Source organism: Hevea brasiliensis, chromosome 7 (genome assembly GCF_030052815.1).
Source record: "Hevea brasiliensis isolate MT/VB/25A 57/8 chromosome 7, ASM3005281v1, whole genome shotgun sequence".
In the NCBI taxonomy this organism is placed as follows: domain Eukaryota; kingdom Viridiplantae; phylum Streptophyta; class Magnoliopsida; order Malpighiales; family Euphorbiaceae; genus Hevea; species Hevea brasiliensis.
Genome location: NC_079499.1, coordinates 101867221 through 101886292, shown reverse-complemented (window position 1 = coordinate 101886292; position 19072 = coordinate 101867221). Strand labels below are relative to the sequence as shown.

Here is a 19072-nt window from a genome sequence, read left to right as displayed (position 1 = left end):
CAGATAGAAGTGAAAACATATGGATGACAGTTGATGTACCCTTCCATTTATATGTTTTCTTTTCTTTTCTCAAAAAAAAAATAATAAGGAAAAGATTTTGTCTGAAGTTGAAATTGGATCAAAGATGAGCTATTTAAAACTTGAGCATCTTGTAACCCAACATTAATGGCTTGCAACTTTTTAAATTCAGGGTCTCATTCAGATTTTTCATTGTTGAGGTTCTTTCTTTCTTTTTCTTGAATGAGGAGTTCATTGCCATGTAAAATGGGCACCAACAAAACCTGGACTTTATCAAAAGGCAACATTAGTGTCAAATATTTCTCAGTTGTAACACTCATAACCTAGAGAGGAAAACATTACTATGGCTAATTACATGTAAAAGTTTGATGGATTTTACTATGATTAAATATATGATTTTCATTTAAGGCGAAAAGTAGGAACAGCTTATCAACTTTTAATACTAGATGTTTGGCCCTGCATATTACAAGACCAAATTCCTCATTCATATCCAACTCCGATGGCAATATGCTGTCTGGAAGCTCCCAATCAAAGCAATGCACCAACTGCACAACCACTTCCGGACAACGGTTAGTCCCAGATGCATTCCATGACAGCTTCTGTAGCTAGAGCCAAATGGAATAAGCTCAAAATTATTGCCCCGAACATCTATATCACTTCCCAAAAACCTCTCTAGCAAAAACTTCTCTGCATCAGTCCAAACCTTTGGGTCTCTGCCAATAGCCTAGATGTTAACGATAATATGCGACTTCTATGGAATGTGGAAGCCATTGACAGTGCAATCCTCCTTGTACATATTGTATATATGTACAATATATGTACAATGTGGAAGCATTTTGTATATATCTTGTACACATTTTATTAATAAAAGGCAATTTCACTTTTCCGTTTACATAATATATTTATGTGTAATAGAAAAGGTTCATTGATATTTTGTTAGAAATTCTATTCTTAAGTTATAAAGAATATGAGTGACAGTATTTCTTGCACAAAGTATTATAAATTGATTCACAATCGAGGATACTTCACAAATGATATGACTTATCCAGAAAGATTGTAATCATGTTTGCTCCCAAGGTATTTATATGAGATATAAATAAGATGGAGTGGTGAGTCTCATACCACATAACAAACATGATAGGCACTTATACATGATAAATAGGCCAAACCAGTGACACTTATGATAAGCACATGGAGTTTACTCTTGTTAATGCATTGTCATATATCATATCAGTGCATATAATCTTTAGACCTGAGATAACACAATTATCTTGTATATAGGTGGTTTGAGTTTGATACTGCTTTCATACTCGTACTGTGTATGGGAATATGGGCATGTGTTGGCTCCTACTAGTTATATATGGAGATAGGTGTTGATCAAGATGGAATCTGTTGCCCTAAGTAGATAGGGATAAAATCTTATGTTCATTTAATTATTTTTTATATTTCAAGTTCCTGGCCAGGACAAACAAATTTAGAAAAGGGTTTCTGACAAGAAAATCTAATTAATCAATAACTGAAATTAAAAGAAAATATAATGTTCATAGCAAATGGGGTTTGACATTAACCATGACTCCAGCTCGAATTAGGATTTTGTAACAGAGAGATTCTAGTGCATGGTAACATATGATTAAAAGTTCATTTAAGGTATTCCTTATTACTGATTGGGTAGCCATGGCATACTATGCTAGGTGTCAACCATGGTCTATGAGGTGCCTGAAATGATTTAGAGAAATCATTTACGATAAAAAAGAGTTCTAATGATATTAAGAGTTAATATCATTTCTCATTGCTAATAAGTAATGAGCCTAGTAAGTCACACATCTACACTAGCTAATCACCATTTAAAATGTGATTTAATTGATTAATTAAAGAGTTCAATTAATTAATTAAAGAGGTTTGGTTTGCAATAAGATTGCAAAGTCCCTAGTATGACTTGTTGGTTTGTGGGCCAATCATGCAATTGTTGTATATCTTAAGGCCCATAATTAGGCTCATACCTAATTAAATTATTTAATTAGAAATTATAATCACACAATTAATTTTTTGAAAATTATTTTCATGATATTAAATTTGGAAAAGGTTTCTAAATTTAAATTTATTTGAATGAGATTTAAATCTGAATTTTGGTTGAATATGTGATATTCAATTTAATTTTAGTATGTATATTTTATTTAACTATTAAATTTTAATATGCATGATGGATGATCATGGATAATAAAAGACCAATGTGATTGGATTTATTTCTTTTTTTCTTCTTTGGGATGTAAAATAATTAATTTTATTTTAGTGACATGTATTATAAATATTGTAATAATTTGGGTTATAATTTCATTTATTTGAGGACTTTAAAGTCCATATTCTTGTAAATTCGCCTTGGTATGCCAAGGATTACAATGTAATTGGATTGCAAGAAGATCAAGGAGGTCAAAAGCATTAGTGGGACCAGTGGGAGGAAATCAAGATCAAGTGTTGATTATGTACTCCTTCAGCAACTCTTGTAAAATGAATGAATGAAATACACCTAGGAATGCCCTGATTCAATTCTTGGCGGCTAAGAATTGAATACCTTAGAAAGTCTATAATCATATCATATTATTTGTTTATCCATGTATGCATGAGATGTATGAGAATGTATGCAAGTGTATGATATATGCATGCCAATTAGATATGTGCAAAGTGAGACCATAATAGTACACAAAATCTTTCAAACAAATGATTAAGTTGAAAATTGTATAACTAAGGTAATTATATCATGTCACACCTTACCCCTCCGTAAGGCATAACATGATCCCGTAGAATACTTAATGAACTACCGAACTTCACCTACCGATAACCCATTAAGTACCCTACAAGGGATTTTAAAACAATTTTCTTACATTTTGGAAGTAGTGAGCATTTTAGTAGGAATTAAAAACCATTTATTCAAAGTTTAAATGCTAGTAAAAATTTTGTCCATTTTAAATTTTGCCGCAAATTTAAAAAAAATTTTGACAGAGTTCCCTCTGTATTTTGAGAAACCAGTTCTTCAAACACCTGTAAAAAGCACTTCCAAAAATATTTCACAATTCCCAACCTTCAATAACTCAATCATCTCAAATCAATTCATTCCAAAACAGTTTCACAATCCAAATCAAATTTGTCAACTCAGAATATTTAATAATTCCATTCACAAAACATAAAGCAGGAAATTCATATGTACAAATATTAAATTTACAGAAGAAAACCCAAAATAATATTATTACAATTTATTTACAACTGCTCGACTTTATATTGATACATACAATATTTTCATGTTTACATCAAAATTTATCTATAAGGGCATAAAATAATACCCGTACAAAAGATCAATGTAATCCTCGATTTAACAGCAGCTCACTCTGCTGCTTTCTCCTTGCTCTTATCTGCGACAGCAAGTTAAAGCTATCGCTGAGTATAAAGATACTCAATGGTGCACAATAAAACGTAAAATGTATAATTTAAGACATTCATAAACAATTCATAATTCAAATATTTCACAATCATATTTCAAATTTTCAAATCACATTTATAACAAATCATAATTTTCAAAGCTTAACACAACACAACTTTGATCAAATAATTCAATATAGATAGTGTTGCCAATCAATAACACAACTTAGGCCATGACACAAAATTTCCGAACATGCCGTGTGTACATCACAATAAGGCAAACACCTCCACTAATCGAAATCAATGAGGGAGGTGGCTAGCTAGCTAATGAGTACTCATCCAAACTCGCCCCTCAGACTGGAAAGCCAGAGAGGGAGGAAACTGATCAAATATCAAACTCACCCCACAAGTGGATGAGGAACATATTAATATTGTCATGCCAAGTGTGAATTAAAACAATTTAAAAATATGATGTTCAATTATAATTAATACAACAATTAAACAAGCTTTATTTCAAATCACCATTTCCAAAGTAGGCAATACACAAATTCTCAAATAAAATTTCCAAAGCCCTAACTAAATTCAAAACCATATTGTTCAAATATTCCACACAAATCAATAAATAATTTTCATTTCAAATTTCCATTGTAAAATAGCAACACAACATTCTCGAATTTCATAATGAATAAAACATATTTACAATGCATAAAAAATCAATTTTCATTGTAAAAACTATAATTTATAAATTTTGTGCACAAACACAACCAATTTTCAAAATCAAATTTCCATTAAAAAGTGGCAACACCATAGTTCTCAAAATCCATAATTAACACAATGCATACAAATCAAGTTTTCAGTGGAAAAACAATAATTTAAAGTTATTGTGCACAAACCTAGACTTAATCGCCTCTAGGCCTTCCGGGTCTTTTTCAGCTGAAACACAAAATTTATAGTGTTTTAGTACCTTATTTCACAGTAAATATAATAATTAATTCATAAATACTTAATTTTAGCCCAAATATGCTTAAACTAATATTCTTAGAAATTTTCATTTTGGGGTCACTATTCACTACACTATTCAAGTCAATTTGTTGACTTTCTAAGGCTTAATAGATATGGGAACTCCAACTTCACCCATATACCACATTTTGGTCACCAAACTTGTTGGTTTTGGTCATTTCCTCAAAGCTTAGGTCATTTTGGCAAAATTACCAATTTTCGATTTTGGTGCTCCGAAGTTGCACTGTTCCATTGGTCAATCTACTGTTGGAATTTGGCAAAACTTCCTTCATAGAAAATGTTTCTTATTGTCTTAAGTGTATTCTCATTTTTGGATCACCCCAATCGGAGTTTTGTAGCTCAAGTTATAGCCAAAATACAATTACTGTTCACGTACACTGTTCATGCTGAGATTTTGGTTCTGGCAGATTTTTGGTCCAACTTTGTTCAGTAATTTGATCAAGTTAAGTTCATAATTTGGTCTAACTTTCTTCATAAGAAATGTTCTACTATGTCTTAGGTTTCCATCGGTTCAAGAATCACCTAAATCTGAGTTTCCTAGAGAGAGTTATAGCCCTTCAAACATTGCTGCTCAATGGCAATTCTGCAGAATCGCAGGTACAGTAACTCAACTTTGCTCAATAATTTGAATGGGTTAATGGCATAATTTGGGTTGGTGTTCTTCATGAAAGTTTTAGGTCTATATCATATCTAATTTCTGGTAAAATTTCAGGTCATTTTGACATTCCTAACTCGAGTTATGACCACTGTTCATTTGGACAGTTTGGTGCAGTGGCAGCCTGCTCTCATTTCACTTTGGTCAATTGTTTCACTAAGTTTTGGTCAGTTTTTGGGCATGGTTCCTTAATGAAAATTGTGCCATTTTATGTCTATTTTCATCCCCAATTGGTGGCATATCAATTGGACTTGTAAAATTTGAGTTTTGGTCCTTCAAAGTTGGCTTGGTCATGCTGCTGCCCTACGAATTTGGCTTCCATTCTAACAATTCCCACACATTTCCTTTGGTCATTATTGACCATTTTTCATTTCACAATAGGTCAAAGATATCATTTGCTCATTTCTTACATTTTTAGTTCCCTAAACCCTAAGGGTTAAGAACCTAATTCTTCAATAACTTCAAATCATGAACTCAAAGTGTATAAACATTATCTACACTTTCAATCAAACTTGCCTACATATTTAATTGCATCCAAACCCATCAAATCCTATTCATCTCTAACATGGATGAATTTCATGGGTTGCTATACATGCATGATTTTTTTTTTTTCATTTGTTTCTACAATAATTCATCCACATGAACTCAACTTCAAGCATTTATACTAAAGAAAGAGATTTGATTAACTTACCTCAAATTATGAATTTTCTACTTCTTCAAACCTCCTTCCTTTCCTCTTCTTTCACTTTTAACTATCAACCCAAGATGAAATTTCAATATTTAGTGTTAAGGATTATGAAGATCATGAAGGAAAGTAAGGTTTTGATGAGCTTTTAAGGTGTGTTAATGGAGGAAAAATGAGAGAGTTAGGGGGAGAAGATGGGGCGTCACTTTAGGAAGATGAAGACCAGAATGAGTTTTTTTCTTTTTTTTTTTGTTATTTTATGTCTTATTTAACAATAATTGACTTGGTCAATTATGTAGGGAAAAATCAAAATTACTTTTGACATCATAATGATGTCATCAAATGATGTAATAAACTTTTTCTTCTTTTTTTTTATTTTTTTTTTCTATTAGTTCTTTAATTTAATTCTCGATTCTGAAATTTTCTTTTCTTCAATTTTATTTGACAGTTAGGTCAGGAGTCAGCTCTCGGGGTCAATTGACCAAATTGCCCCTCGCCGGTTCATCCCGGTTTACAAATAATCCAATATTTCTTCCGGCTCCCTGACCTAATTATTTGACTGGCTTAACAGTTCTTTTTCGTGATTTTCTCTTTTCCACTGTGTTCATAAGGGTCCTAAGGACCGCAGCGTCACTTTTTACGGTTCGAAATTTGAGTTTAAAATGACTTCGCAGTCGTTCCCGAGACGGTCACCCATCGTTGTGACTCTCGGCTCGTTTAACTTCTTATGTTCTGTTTTTCTTATTTATACTTAACTAATTGGCAATTACTAATTATTGGTGTTTATGGTTTCTCTAGTTGTCTTAAATATGGTTCTAATCCCCTTAATTGTCCGGACCGACACCGGTCACCGGAACAGTGAAATATACCAGGCTATGCAAACGGGGGTGTTACATATCATGGCCCTACATTGAGGCAATTATTTTAAGAAATTTTAAATACTTGCATGTGATGCATTTATTTAAGAGATTTTCTTAAGAATAATTGTTAAGCATAAGATCTTGTAAATATGTAAATAGTTAGTGGCCAATAATGGATGTTCCTGAGGACATTAAAATTATTTACATGTTTACTGGCTCAATAGGATCAACTTAACTAATGCAGGATAAATCAATAATGGATGTGCCTGAGATTTTGAGCATTAGGGGCTAAATAAATGATTGAACCTCACATGAGATGTGATGGGCAAGGAGTTACTCACTTATAGTTTATTGTGATTCCAATAATGGATGTGCCTGAGGATGATCAATAAGACTATAAGAATTTAATCACCCACTAGAAATCTATCCAACTAGGATTTTCGTTTCCTACTTTGGAAGTGTAGGATTCGCCAAGTTAGTGGGAAGACCAATTTGATTAAAAGACCATAATCATTTTGGTTATTTACTTGATACATTTACTAATTAATCTAGTAATTTTCTGCAGTTAATTTTCTGATAATAATGAGCACACAACAACTACCACCATCCAATATCCTTGCGAGCATACTTGATCACAATAGGTTGATGGGAATTAATCTTTCTGATTGGCTCAAAAATTTAAAACTTGTCCTAAACCTAGAACGTATTGGATATGTTTTAGACTCAAAGGTTCCTAGTCCCTTACCTCCAGAGGCCACTCAAGAGGAACTAGATACTTTAGACAAGTGGAAGGAGCATGATATGAGAGTCAAATGTTACATGCTTGCTTCTATGAGTAATGAGTTACAAAAGCAGCATGAAAATATGCAAAGTGCAAGTGAGATCCTCCTTCACCTGCAAGAGTTGTATGATGAGCACAGCAGGAATGCTAGGTATGAGATATATAGATAGTTATTCCGCATGAGGATGTCTGAGGGACAGAATGTAGGAGATCATGTCCACGAGATGATTCGACTTATTGAGCAACTGGAACATCTTGATTTTCACATGGATTTCCAACTGCAGACGGATCTGATCCTTCAGTCCCTGCCTGAGCCATTTAGGAATTTTGTGACAAATTTTCATATGACAAAGCAAGAGTATACTTTGGCTGGGTTGCTTAACATGCTAGTTATTTCCCAAAAGAATATGCAGGGTAATAAAGGAAAAGAGGTGGCTTTGATTGCATCTTCTTTTTCTGCTGGAAAGTCCAAAAAGAAGAAGGGCAATAAGAATAAGAAACCTCAAATTCCTGGACCTTCTAAGAAGATAGCCAAACAGAAGGGCAAGGTCGAAGCTGACAAAGGCAAGGAAAAGTGTTTTCACTATCAGAAAAGATAGGCACTGGAAAATAAACTGCCCAGAGTATCTTACTTCTTTGAAGGACAAGAAGGATAGACCTTAAGAAGGCATATCTGTGTCTTGTTATTTAAATTCTGATGATACTCATAGTTCATCTACAGCTTGAGTTTTAGATATTGGTGCTAGTTCTCATATTACTTTTGATATGCAGGAACTAGTAAGTAGTAACAGCTTGCAGTCACAAGATATTAAACTCTGGGTTGGCAATGGCTCAACTGTTGAAACTTTAGCCATAGGATCTAAATTTTTATACATGTATGGACATGTTTTGTATTTAAATAATGTTTTGTATGTACTTGATGCTTTTAAGAATATCATTTCTATATCTAGTTTGACTAGAAATGGCTATGAATTTCAGTTCACAAATGATGTTTGCAATATTTATTTTGGAAATAAATATGTTGGCTCGGGTTATATGCATGATGGACTTTATTATTTAGATAATAATGTTAAATACAAATCTAATGCAAGTAATCTAAATAAATGTAATGTCATGATGAAAATCAACTCAAGTTCAAAATATATTTGGCACTTAAGATTAGGTCATGTTACAGAATATGGAATTACAAAGCTGGAGAAAATAGGTATTTTATCCTCATTAGGTTCTGAACCTACTTCAACTTGTGATTTCTGCCTTCAAGGCAAAATGACTAGATCACCTTTTGGTGGACAGGGGTTAAAAGCTGAAAATATTTTGAAACTTATACATAGTGATGTATGTGGTCCATTTAAGGAAATGGCTAGAGGTGGTTTTCATTACTTTATTACCTTCACTGATAATAAATCAAGATTTGGGTATTTGTATTTGATGAAATGCAAACATGAATCCTTTGAAAAGTTCAAAGAATTTAAATCTAAAATAGAAAATCAAACAGGAAAAAGTATTAAAAACTCTTCGATCAGATCGTGGAGGTGAATACTTAAGTACTGAATTTGATAAATACTTGAAAGAGCATGGCATTGTCTCCCAGCTGACTCCTCCAGGAACGCCACAATTAAATGGTGTATCTGAAAGGAGAAATCGTACCCTATTAGATATGGTATGCAGTATGATGAGCTATACTAATATGCTAGTCTCCTTTTAGGGATTTGCATTAGAATCAGCTTTGCATATTATGAATAGGATTTCATCTAAATCAATTTCTTCCATACCTTATGAGATATGGCATGGAAGAAAACCAAGTCTTAAGCATGTTAAGATTTGGGGTTATCCAGCTTATATTAAAAAGCTGAACACTGATAAATTGAAAACCAGATCAGAAAAAGATCAATTTGTTAGATATCCAAAAGAAAGTTTTGGATATTATTTTTATTTGCCTACATCACAAAAGGTTGTGGTAAGTAGAGATGCCATATTTCTTAAACAACAGTTTATTTAAGAAGGTGGCAAAGGAAGGCAAATAGAGTTAGAATTGGAGAATTCTAACCAACCAACAGATTAACTGGATATAGATACATCTAGTCAACCTACACCTATTGATAAAACATCTACAGTAATTCCTCGTAGATCGACCATGATATCTCACCCACCAGTGAGATATGGTTTTCTTCATGAAGATGAATAAGAGTTGTTTACTCATGAAGAAATAGATCATGGAGATGATCCTCTTACCTATGAAGAAGCTATATCAGATATAAATTCTTCAAAATGGATTGAAGCTATGAAATCCGAAATTGATTCCATGCATAAAAACCAAGTTTGAGACCTTGTTGACCCACCTGAAGGTATTGTACCTATAGGGAATAAATGGGTTTTCAAGAAGAAAATTAGTTCTGATAGAAAGGTAGAGACCTATAAAGCAAGGCTAGTAGCGAAAGGATTTCGCCAAAGGCAAGGAATCGACTATAAGAATACTTTCTTGCCTGTTGCCATGCTTAAATCAATTAGGATTCTATTAGCAATTACTGCATACTATAATTATGAGATTTGGCAGATGGATGTCAAAACACCTTTTCTCAATGGATACATTGATGAGAACATTTTCATAGAACAACCTAGGGGTTTTGAATCCTAATGATAGTTCCAAGGTGTGCAAGCTAAAGCGATCCATTTATGGGTTAAAACAAGCTTCGAGGAGTTAGAACATCCATTTTGATGAAGCCATTAAGTCATTTGGTTTTATCAAAAATGTGGATGAACCATGTGTATATAAAAAGGTTAGTGATAATGCTGTCACTTTCCTTGTCTTATATATGAACGACATTCTGTTGATAGGTAATGACATAGGTATGTTGACAACTGTCAACATATGGTTGTCAAATATATTCTCCATGAAAGACTTAGGGGAGGCAACCTATATTCTTGAAATTCGTATCTATAGAGAAAGAGCGAAAAGAATAATTGGTTTATCTCAAAGTCTATACTTGGAAAAGATATTAAAGAGGTTTAACCTGCTTGATTCTAAGAGATGATTGTTGCCAGTAAGACATGGTATCCACCTGTAACACCCCTATATGCATAGTCTGGTATATTTCACTATTTTGGTGACCAGTGTCAGTCCGGACAATTAAGGAGATTATAACCACATCTAAGACACCCACATAAGCCCTAAATGCAAATAATTAGTGATTGCCAGATAGTTAAGTATAAATAAGAAAAACAGAACATAAAATATTAAATGAGTAGAGAGTCATAGCGATGGGTGAACTTGCTGGGAAGTGACTGCGAGGTCAGTCCTAACCCTAATTTTGAATAAGAAATTATGACGCCGCAGTCTTAAGGACTATTGCGAACCTAGTGAAAAAGAGAAAATCACATAAAAGAGTTGATAAATAGGTCAGGGATCCGAAAGAAATATCGAATTACTTGTAAATTGGATCAGACCGGCGAGGGGCAATTTGGTCAAATCACCCCTATAGGTGACTCATGACCTAACTACCCAATAAAATTAGAAAAATGAAAATTTCAAAATCGAGAATTAAATTAAAGAACTATTGAAAAATTAAAGAAAAAAAAAGTAAGGAAAATTGAATTATTACCTCACTTTGATCACATCATGAATGATGTCAAAATTAAATTTTAATTACCCAATTTTTTTTGACCAAGTCAAATACACATAATTACACATAAATACAAAAAAAAATTAAAAAGGAAAATCACTTTCTTCTCTTCCCATCAACTTGGCCGAGACCCTTCTTCACCCCACCTCCATTGATAACATTCCATTAAAGCTTGATTTAAGCTTTTGATCCCATCAATTAACCCTAATTTCCTCAAAATTTTCCATTAAACCTTGTTATCTCAACTAGAAAAGAAGATTGAAGAAGAAAAAGGAAGGAGAAATTAAAGAATTTGGAGAATTAGAAATCAAAGTTGAGGTTAGTAAGTAAACTTAAATTTTGTTGTTTAATTTCTATGTTTTTAGTTCACTTAACTTAGAATTTAACTTAAAATAAAACAAAAACCATTATGGGGACTAAAGGAAAATTTCGACCAGCAATAGAGGGAAATGGAATTGCAAGAATTTGATAGAATTAAAGTGTTAATTTAGTTGAATTAAGCATATAAACAAGATTTATGCACTTTAATTTTATTAGATTACACAATTGAGGAATTAGGGTTCTTGAGCTTTAGAAATTGAGAGAAAAATTGGAGGAAATGGTCAATTAATGCAGTTGACCCTAATTGAGGTTAAAAATGGTCAATTGGGACCATTTGTGATGTGTTTGAATTGGTAGAAACAAATTGCAATTTGGATTGGTTAGGGTTCCTAATCTAGCAGTTTGACCTAGATCCCTTTGAGAGACCAAAACTGAAATTTTATCAATCCAATTGGTGTGAGGCCAATTGAAAATGAAAATAGACACATAATGACACATTTTTCAGTCAGAAACCATGCCCAGAAAATGACATTAACATAGTGAATAATTAGGTCAAATCCGGATAATGTGCATTGCCATTGTACCAAAATGACCAAATGAATAGTGTTTGTTCATTTGGCTATAACTTGGGCTAGACAGGTTGAAATAACCTGATTTTTGTGGCATTGGAAAGGTATGACATAGCAATACAATTTTTATGAAGAACACCAACTCAAATTTTGCCCATAACCTAGTCATTTTTCCACCCAAAGTTAGTTGTCTAAAACTGCTAGAACCTAAACAAGTCTAGAAATTCTGGGTAACACCAATCCGGCCAGCCTGATTCAAATGGCCATATCTTGAGCTACAAAAGTCCAAATGGAGTGATTCAAAAAGGAAATTAAATATAAGACAATAAGGAATAACTTTGATGAAGAAAACTTAGCCAAATTCTCACAGTAACTTGACCAATGGAATAATATAAAACAGCGCACAAAAACTGAAAAATTGAAAGTATCCTTAGAAGACTTAGAAATTGAAGGGGTAACCAAAACCAATAAATTAGGTAACCAAAATATGGTATGTGGGTGTAATTGAAATTCATATGCCTATTAAGCATGAAAAAATCAACCTTTTGACTTAAATAGTGCCATGAATAGTAACTCCGAAATGCAAATTTTAAAGAACATGATTTTAAGCATATTAATATTAGAATTAAGTCGACATGAATTTATTTATTGGATTTATTATAAGTTGTGATACTAAAATACTGCAAATTGTGTACTTCAGTTGAGAAGAATACGGAGAAAGGAAAGGAAACATTGAGTCAAGGCCTAGAGACGACTCACATGAGGTTTGTGCATAACATAGAAATTTCTATAAATTTTCTTCTGCAAATTATTTTGAATGAATTGTGATATTAAATTGTGACTTATTTGTATTGAAATTATTATTGAAAGGAACAATATGCTTTTGATCTAAACTGTTGAAAAAATAAATTGTGTGTGTTTGAATTGCAAAGTAATGTTTAGAAAATTGTTAAGATAGTTTTGAAACCACAGTGTCATGACCACATATCTGAATGCCTCACTAGCCTAACTAGTGGGAGGAATTATTTTTGTATTCCCTCTCTAACTGAAGTGTTGAGGTGTGTGCCAGTAGAGGAAGAAATTTGAATGGGTACCCATAGATATGAGCTAGCTAGCCTTGGTATTCCTCATAAGCCTTTGGCTATTGAGATGAAAAATATATTGATGACATGATATGACTGTGTTTTTATAAAAATTATTTTGTGACTTCTGAAGTGAAAAATTCTTTGACTAAAATTACAAATTGTGTTTTGTATCTGTTAAATAATTTCAGTATTGTATTTAGAATAATTGTGATTTAATATATGCATAAATTAGTATTTTTGTTATGTTGTGTACCACTAAGTAATTATACTCAGCGATAGCTTTTCGTTGCTGTCGCAGGTAGAGAGATCGGTAAAGCAGCCAAGTAAGCTGCTAAGGACCTCAGTTCTATATTTTGGATTTTGTCGGGTATTGAATTTTACCCTTTTGTACATATTTATTTTAATGTATATGACTGTATGTATGTTTTGTAATTGGTCTTTAGCAGTTGTACAGTAAATTATAATAGTATTATTTTTGGATTTTATATTGTAAATTAAATTTGTGGATGTAAGGTAAATATTTTAAATGCAAATGTGATGAATTGATTTAATTGTTTTGAAATATTATGAATTGTGAAAATTTGAGTTGTGTTGATATATTGGAGGTTGGGGATTGTGATTGAAATTCATTTTGGAAGTGCTTTTTACAGGTCAAAAATTTTGATTTTTCTCAATTACAGCCGGCACTCTCTCAAAATTTTTACAAAATTTACGGAAAAATAAAAATGGTTAAAAATTTTACTTAACTTTTAAACTTCAATTAAACGTTTTTAATACCTGCTAGAAATGCTCATCACCTTCAAAAAGTAAGAAAATTATTTTAAAATCCCTTGTAGTGTATTTAATGGGTTATCGGTAGGTGAAGTTCGGTAATTCATTAGGTATATTACGGGTTCATGTTATGCCTTATAGAGGAGTAAGGTGTGACACTATCTTTCTAAAGAGATGTCTCTAAAGACACCAGAAGAAAGAGATAAAATGGCCAGGATTCCATATGCTTCGGCTATTGGAAGTTTAATATATGCAATGTTGTGTACTAGGCCGGATATCGCATATGCTGTTAGTTTGACTAGCAGATTTCAATTCAATCCCGGTTTGGAACACTGGAGAGCTGTCAAGAATATCCTTAAGTACTTGAGAAGAACTAAGGATTTATTCTTGATTTATGGAGGAGGTGACTTGCAATTGGATGGTTATACTGATTCTGATTTTCAATCAGATATCGATGATAGAAAGTCTACCTCTGGGTTTGTGTTCATTTGTAATGGAGGTGCAGTCAGTTGGAAGAGTTCCAAACAGAGTACGACTGCTGATTCCACTGCAGAGGCCGAGAACATTGCTGCATCAGATGTTGTAAAAGAGGCTATTTGGATAAAGAAGTTTGTGATAGAACTTGCAATAATTCCTTCCATTGAGTCAGTAGTTCCTCTCTACTGTGACAACAATGGAGCGGTCATACAGGCTAAGGAACCTTGGTCTCACCAGAAATCCAAACACATAGAAAGGCGCTACCACATTATCAGAGAGATAGTTAGGCGAGGCGATGTAGCCATGCAGAAAATAGCATCAATTGAAAATCCAGCTGATCCATTCACAAAGCCTATGTCACAAACTCAGTTAGACCGACATCTTGAGAAGATGGGTCTAAGATATTGTAATAAATGGCTCTAGTGCTAGTGGAAAATTATTAGTAGTTTGCCCTAGAGCATATCATTTTGTATGTATCTTATACACATTTTATTAATAAAAGGCAATTTCACTTTTCCGTTTACATAATATATTTATGTGTAATAGAAAAGGTCCATTGATATTTTATTAGAAATTTTATTCTTAAGTTGTTAAGAATATGCGTGACAGTATTTCTAGCACAAAGTATTATAAATTAGTTCACAATCGAGGATACTTCACAAAGGACATGACTTATCCCGAAAGATTGTAATCATATTTGTTCCCAAGGTATTTATATGATATATAAACAAAATGGAGTAGTGAGTCTCATGCCACATAACAAACATGATAGGCACTTATACATGATAAATAAACCGAACCAGTGACGCTTATGACAAGCACAAGGAGTTTACTCTTGTCAATGCATTGTCATATATCATATCAGTGTATATAATCTTTAGACCTGAGATAACACAGTTATCTTGTATATAGGTGGTTTGAGTTTGATACTGCTTTCATACTCGTACTGTGTATGGGTATATGGGCATGTGTTGGCTCCTACTAGTTATATATGGAGATAGGTATTGATCAAGATGGAATTCATTACCCTAAGTAAATAGGGATAAAATCCTATGTTCATTTAATTGTTCTTAATGTTTCAAGTTCCTGGCCACGACTGACAGATTTAATTAGAAAAGGGTTTCTGACAAGAAAATCTAATTAATCAATAACTGAAATTAAAAGAGAACATAATGTTCATAGCAAATGGGCTTTGACATTAACCATAACTCCAGCTCGAATTGGGATTTTGTAACAGAGAGATTCTAGTGCATGGTAACATATGATTAAAAATTCATTTAAGGTATTCCTTATTACTGATTAGGTAGCCATAGCATACTATGCTAGGTGTCAAGCATGGTCTATGAGGTGCCTGAAATGATTTAGAGAAATCATTTATGGTAAGAAAGAGTTCTAATGATATTAAGAGTTAATATCATTTCTCATTACCAATAAGTAATGAGCCTAGTAAGTCACGCATCTACACAAGCTAATCACCATTTAAAATGTGATTTAATTGATTAATTAAAGAGTTTAATTAATTAATTTAAGAGGTATGGTTTGTAATAAGATTGCAAAGTCCCTAGCATGTCTTGAAACCAAATCTAGGTCATTGGATGTATAGTATAAATTAAATTTGTATTTAATTTGATTAAATATGAATTTAATGATGAGAAATTAATTAATTGAGTTTAATTAATTAATTAATTAATTAATTTATATTTGATATAAATTGATTTAAAGAGGAGAAATTATAATTTTGGGTTGAGAACTCAAATTAAAGAGTAAGGGCAAATTAATCTTTTCACATGGTGACATGTGGCACCATGAGATGGTGACGCATGGCACCATATGATCTTGCCGCTTGTCTTCCTATGATGGAAGACCTCATGTCATGATTTAAATAGAGTTTGACACTTAGCTTCATAGGATTAAATCAAATAATAAGAAGATGGAATCTTGTGATGACATGTGACAAGGGAGTTAGGGTTTGACCTAAATATATAAAGAGAGGTTATAAAGAAAAATCAGCCTACTCTCTCTTTTCTCTCATATGGGACGACAACAAGGTGTCTCCATCTCTTCTTATATTTCTCAATTGATTCAAAAGGAAAAACTTAGATTTCCTCTTGAATTAAATTATTAGAATGTGTTTTTAACACCCAATACATTCATACAACCTTCACAAAGCATAAACCCCATCTTAAAATTATTTGACAAGGCTTGAAAAGCAAATCTAGGGGCTGTCATTGCTACTTTGGTGTGTGCTTATGGTGGACAAACTAGAGGGGCAACATTTGAGGTCCTAAAAACATCCTAAGATTGCATCAATTGTGCATTAAGAAGTTAGTACCTAAAAAGGTTTAATTGAATTAAATGTTAATTCATAATCTTTAATGGCAAATGAAATTTTAATGCATGCTAAAATATATTTCGGTATGCAATTGGGCATTGGAAATTGATTAGGTTCATAAGAAACTTGGCATGGTGCATTTAACCTTAAAAATAATTTTTGAAATTCAATGTTCTAATGCCCAATTATCATGCTTCTACTCCTTTCAGTATCAACACAGGTCCCACAGGATGGAGCCTGAAGGTTTCCTTCAAAACCTTGTCTACGTACTCCAATTTCTCCATGTCTGATTCTTCAACCATTCTTTGCATGCCCACTACCTCTTCTAATCCTTTTTGAACTTTTTTCATCACCTGAGGATTTTTCACTAGCTCTGAGAGTGCCCACTCGATTACACTGGCTGAAGTGTCCATTGAGCCTGTAAGCATGTCCTACATATAATAGTCATGTGCAAAGACATGGTATTTAGATTGATAATACTAATGAATTATCATAATTGTATGTTAACTGATACTTACCAACATTATGGCTTTGATATGTTCACGGCTGATTCGATACTCAGTTTCTTCAGATTCCATGAAACCTAACATAACAAAGTCCTTATTTCTGTCCTTATCCTCCTTGAGTTGAACATGCTTATCAACAATCTTCTCAAAGAAAACATCAAACACCTTGGCAATAGCCTTCATTCGCTTCATTAGCCCTTGAAGATCAAGTCCTGCAATTTGAGGAATGTAATCCCCTAAGTTTGGATCTGCCGATAGGTGCATGACCTCTTTAATTACTGCTTTGAAACTCCTCTCATCAATATCCTTGCCTGTATATTTCTTCCCAAACACCATTCTGCAGCTCATAGCTGCACTAAGAGACGAGACCTTGGCACTAAGATCAACAGGAGCATGCTTAGTGGCAGCATCTTGAATGTCCTTAATCAACAGGTCGAGCTCTTCCTTTCTCATGGACCTGAAAGAACTGATTTTCAAGCTGCAAGAAGCTCTATAGTACACAACTTGCGGATGTTTCGCCAATAAGAGCCATCTGAGCAATGGCCATGCTCTTTTGCTCATGAGATATGTGCTTTGCAGCTTCATGTGGTGGCCTGCTAGCAAAAATAAGGTCATGGGTCTTAAGAAACAACTGAGCAGCTTCAGGAGAAGAGACAACAATGGTTGGAACCAAACCCAGACGCAAGTGCATAATAAGGCCATAGTTTTTAGCTAACTGATGCAAGGCTCGGTGAGGAAACTTCCCTAAGAAATGAAGACTTCCAAAAATAGGGAACCCTCTTGGACCAGGTGGTAATCTCTTGTTCTTGATTCTTAACCATGACCATGCTTGGAGCAATAAGGCAGCTGCAAGAAGGGCAAGAATGGTCCATGTCCAAGCCATGGATGATGCTACAATCAAAGCTGAAGTGAAGTCTAGTCCCTTCATTACTATATATGGTGTTATTATTTGCCGCTTAGGCGTTGAAGACACAGAAATGAAAACAAAGTGGAGATAAGTTTAATAACAATTCATGATCTTTTAATCGAGTTGTCTCGTCTATCTAAAGAAGGAAAAGGGATAAATTTAAACAATTGTCTCTAAACTCATTGAATTATAACATCACAAATATCTAACTTGTAAATTTTATATAATAAAATCTCTTATACAATAAATTCAATCCTATTAACCGCACGTGAAGTAAAATAATTCTTCAAACAATTGGTCCTATAAAATGGCAATTACTAATAATTTTATTCACCAATCAATCCAATGACGACGTACACAATTACTTTTTTAACAAATAAATCTCCAATAAAAATCGAGAGTTTTTATTATAATTTTACTTTTATAAAACAATATTTATATTTTTAATAATTAATCTTAAATAAATTAATAAAATGTAATCTAACGAAGAAAAGAGTAAAATATAAATATAAATAATCATAAAAAAAATTAGCAAAATCTTTTTAACCGTGATAATTACACTTGAAATCAAATAAATTTTTATCAATTTAGATGATTTTTTAATCTCTTGATAATTACATTTAGGATCAAATAATTTATTATCAATTTAATTAATTTATTTAAATCTCAATAAATTAAAAATTCGTTTTTATGAACCCACGCTTGACTTTGTGTGTTCAAAACTTGAGTCTAGAATGCCCAATGCCACTGGTACGGTGCTTAAAACTCTTCTTTTACATCTAGCAAGGGATATACAAAAAGCACTGAATTCGATTCTATGCATGCTAACGTGCACAGTTTTTAATAGTTAATCTTCTATTAATGGAATTAAGTCACAAGGAGAGTGAGAAAGCAATGAAAAATTTTGCTCTGTTTTTAGATTACGTAACAAAAATAAATTTTAACTAAACTTCTGTCATCATGTAAGGTGATAGAGATTAGACATTTTTAACATCAAATTTTAACATTTTGACTCAAAAATAATTGTTAAGGTTTAAATATATCAATTAAATTG

The 19072-nt window shown here is 32.8% G+C and overlaps 1 pseudogene; it reads right to left on the bottom strand.

Annotated features, from left to right (window-relative positions):
* Positions 1-194: 194 nt before the first annotated feature.
* LOC110671021 (cytochrome P450 71AU50-like) lies at positions 195-17994 on the bottom strand (annotated as a pseudogene).
* Positions 17995-19072: the final 1078 nt, after the last annotated feature.